The following is a 4,328-nucleotide window of genomic DNA, read 5'->3' as shown; positions in this document are numbered from 1 at the left end:
AAGATGTACAGCATCAACAGTTAAAAGAATGATCAGCACTGACAGTACTAAGGTGTTGGTCAAATAACAACTAGGGTACCAGTAGAACTCAACCCTGGCAAAATTATTCTAACAAATTGTATGTATTTATATCTTTGTATCATAACTCTCTTTATCACAAGCTAATTGCCATTGTCATCATCATCTACATAAAATAAATTCTCCCCCTTTTTCTCTGTCTTATTTATTACCTATACGCTCCTCTTCTTTAAATGCCCATTTATATGCTGACTTTATTAGGTACTGCTAGACCTAGCCACAACGTGCAGATCATATTTTTTTTCCCCTATAAATGTCTCAGGTGTGTATGCTACTCCTCCAAGTTCCTGCTCTCTAATCAGTGTCTGTATCTTTGAAACTGCATTTTATTCATCACTGATTGAGGAAAATAAGAACAACCCCAGGTTTCTTTTCAGCACTGTAGCCAGGCTGACAAAGAGCCACAGTGCTGTTGAGCTTAACATTCCCTTAGATCTCAGCAGCAATGACTTCATGAGCTTCTTTACAAATAAAATCACAACTATTAGAGAAAAAATTAATCAAATCATTCCCACAGCTCTCTCAGATGTTTCTAAAGCCGTTGGACTTGATGACACATCTGTAAGACCTCATTTATACTTAGACTGCTTCTCTCCAATAGATCTCTCTGAGTTGACCTCAACAATTGCTTCATCTAAATCAACATGTCTCTCACCTGGAGTCGTCTTTGACCAGGATATGTCCTTTAAATCACACATAAACCAAGTCTCTAAATCTGCCTTCTTTCACCTGCACAGTATCACCAAAATCAGGAGCATCCTGTCTCAAAGTGATGCTGAAAAACTGGTCCATGCATTTGTTACTTCCAGGCTGGACTACTGTAACTCTTTACTATCAGGATGTCCCAATAATTCCCTAAAAAGCCTCCAGTTAATCCAAAATGCTGCAGCCAGAGTACTGACAGGAACTAGCAAGAGAGATCATATCTCTCCCATATTAGCTTCTCTCCACTGGCTCCCTGTAAAATCCTTCTCCTAACATACAATGCCCTTAATGACAAGGCTCCATCGTATCTTAAAGACCTCGTAGAGCCTTATCATCCTAACAGAGCACTTTGCTCTCAGAGTGCAGGTTTACTTGTGGTTCCTAGAGTCCACAGAAGTAGAATGGGAGGCAGAGCCTTTAGCTATCAAGCTCCTCTCCTATGGAACCAACTCCCAGTCTCAGTTCGGGAGGCGGACACCCTCTCTACCTTTAAGATTAGACTTAAGACGTTCCTTTTTGATAAAGCTTATAGTTAGGGCTGGACCAGGTGACCCTGAGCCTTCCCTTAGCTATGCTGCCATAGGCCTAGGCTGCTGGGGGGGGCATGATTTTCTGAGCACCTCTCCCCTTTCTCTCTCTCTCTCTCATCCATCTATATGCCTCCATTACACATCACTAACTGTGTGTCTCCTCTCTCCCGTAGTGTGTCCTCTCCCTCTCTTTCTCCCTGTACCTTTCTGCAGGTTGCCCTGGCTCAGGAGCTCTACGCCTCTGATGAGCAGTCATCAGCAACATCGGCCTGACCAGTGTTTGATTGTTTGTTGTGTCTTGTTGCTTTTCTTCTTTTGTCTCTCCTCTATCCACTCACCCCAACCGGTCGAGGCAGAAGGCCGCCCACCAAGAGCCGGGGTCTGTCGGAGGTTTCTTCCGTTAAAGGGAGTTTTTCCTCCCCACTGTCGCCAAGTGCTTGCTCAAGGGGGATTTGTTGGGATTTTCCTCTATTATTACAACATCATTAGACCTTATCTTGTAAAGTGTCCTGAGATGACTTTTGTTACGATTTGGTGCCATACTAAATAAATTTGATGTTGTGTAGTGCATGAGAACACATGCACTAACATTAATGTAGTCCTTTGTGCAGATGCGTCTGGAGTCTGGTTCAGGAGCTGCCTGCCGAGTCAGAGATGGCTGTGGTTGACTGAGGTCCAAATTCAGTATGAGGAAGAGCTGCATCACTCAGAAAACCACAGCAGATTCTAGGTACTGCTCACCTTGTTGGTGCACACAGCCGTTTCTGAAAAGTAGAAAGTAGGTATGTTTGCTGATGAGTTCTTTAACTACAAGACCACAGTGTATTTTATGGTGTACTGGTTAAACTGTAAGAGTATGTTTGTTTGTACAATGCAAGTGAAAACTATTACTGTAGGCAGGTCTGTCAGTTTGGTTTACCTTACTGTGAATAATGGGCAGATAACAGCTTTGAAACATTTTCTTTTATTGAGTTCTAGTTTGAGCTAATGTTTTGGTTTAGATGCACATGCTCAGTAGGAAACTGGTCAATACGTATGTGTGGTTATAAGATAAGTACAATCTTTAATAATGAGATTATTATACTCAGTTTGTTCTCCCTGTTTTTTGTTGTTGTAGTGCCATCTTGTGGTTAAAACCAGTGTTTGCTAGAATAGGAAAATCAGATCAAGTTTTAGCTTGTGAGAAAAATTTGTTTTTCATTTGCTATAAAGTATGGTTTGTCTATTTAAAATATTCAGGTTTTTTTTTAAACAAATAGGTTGCTTTTTGTTCTGCATATATTAAAGTGCAAGCTTGTATTTGGCAGATGTGTAAATTGAGCAGTGTAAGTTGTGTTAATGTTTAGACAATGTGAACAATTGTCTGAGTTCAGAATGTTGTCTACATATTTACTTGTCTTGTATGAAAGAAAGGGTGTGCGTGGCTTTGCTAGGGTTGTGTTGTAGGCACAGGTTATGTAACTGGAAAGATATCATTTCGCTATTTGTTTCAGGTGATTTTTAGTGAAGGCATTTATGATATGTACATAGGTTGTCTTTTTGGAATTAGCTGGTAGTTATGACACGTCTTTTATAGCAGTTATCTACTGTGGAAGTGGCAAGTTATTCATGGTTTTAGTGAGTTTAAGTATTGAGCCACTGTGTTTCTTGTAGGTGGCTGCTGGCATCCGAGTGACACTGAAACAGTTGTTACAGGTAAGTTTTCATACTTGGGCACTTGAGCTTCATCTGTTTGGAAGCTGTTCATGTGTACTTTAAGATGTTTACTTTCCTGTGTTGAAGATGAGGCTTTGAGCATTCATTTTCATGTTTAATTGTGTTTATGTCTAGGATATTGTAACTGTATATTATGTTTTATGGTTGACTTGCATATTTTTGTCTTGCACAGGCTTTTCATTGTTGAGCCACCTCGTATCCCTGCTTTGGAGGGTTAAAGACTAAAGTCAGGGATCCGAAAAGCAAAAACCCTCATTGTTTGACATCACTTTGCAATTGTTTTCATAATACAAAAAGCATGCTTGTGAAATGAGACCCTGCCTGTGTATGTCCATGTCAAATAAAAACAATACTGCACCTGCACTGATGCTGCTCTTCAGTGTTCTTCAGGCAGATAGACAGGGGTATCACATGATGGTCTTGAAGACTTGTGTAACTGTGAAGACATAACGAGATAATCAACTAAACCTCAGCTCTGATGCATCTTTCTCCAGTGTTAGGAGGTTCTTCTCCCACTCCTAGGCTATAACCAGAACACAGCAAAGACGTGTACATCACAATTCATACATACCATTAACTGCACACTTTCTTGACAAACAGCTCCTGTGAAACCATTTTTCCTTCATCTGCACCAAGTCTGAAAATACAAATTCAACTTGCAGTTCACACATACTGAGAAAAGTGGAATAAGCGAGTACTAAAATAAAGCTACCTGACTCACCTTCACAACATATGGACTCCCTCTGCTGCCAAAACCTGGGGAGAAAAAAAAAAGTTTCACGCCACAGAACTGATGACAAACCGCTATATGATGATGGCTGCACACAGGATCTCCTGAAGCAAACATCCACCACAGCTGACCAACAAAGACAACAGTAGCTGCAAAAGCACAAAAACCAGGTAACTGGCTTCAGCCAAGTAGAAAGAAACTAACAATGTGCTCTGTAGTCACTTACAGGTGGCCAGTGACTGTGTGAAGCCTTCTCGGGACGAGACAGAGAGCCCTGGAGACGAAGGACAAAACGTCACCGGGCCCAGGTGAGCTGGTTGTCACCATACACTGTTTACTTGTTTTCTCTTCCAGTGTTTAAAGAGTTCAATAAATGTCTTTCACATGCAGTTAAACTTACTATCAAGTCACTGAAATTCTAAACTGTCAAAGTTAAGATTTTACATTGAGTTCAGAATCAGAATCAGCTTTACTGGCCAGCTGTGTTGGACACACAATTTGACTCTGGTACAGGGGTTCTCAATATGTACAGTGGGTACGGAAAGTATTCAGACCCCCTTAAATTTTTC

General features: G+C 40.8%; 1 long non-coding RNA gene across 1 annotated transcript; it reads right to left on the bottom strand.

Moving 5' to 3' along the window:
- Nucleotides 1–1,714: 1,714 nt before the first annotated feature.
- Nucleotides 1,715–4,036, bottom strand: LOC109955734 (uncharacterized). Its single transcript, XR_002274309.1, has 5 exons — nucleotides 3,986–4,036; nucleotides 3,751–3,785; nucleotides 3,601–3,666; nucleotides 3,388–3,465; nucleotides 1,715–2,077 (listed from the first exon to the last, which is right to left on the bottom strand). It is a non-coding gene; the product is annotated as an uncharacterized LOC109955734 (long non-coding RNA).
- Between the last annotated feature and the right edge of the window lie 292 nt (nucleotides 4,037–4,328).

This window comes from Monopterus albus, unplaced genomic scaffold (genome assembly GCF_001952655.1).
Source record: "Monopterus albus unplaced genomic scaffold, M_albus_1.0 scaffold16.1, whole genome shotgun sequence".
Classification (NCBI taxonomy): Eukaryota; Metazoa; Chordata; class Actinopteri; order Synbranchiformes; family Synbranchidae; genus Monopterus; species Monopterus albus.
Note: the sequence above shows the minus strand (reverse complement) of the source record. Positions and strands in the feature narration are given on the sequence as shown.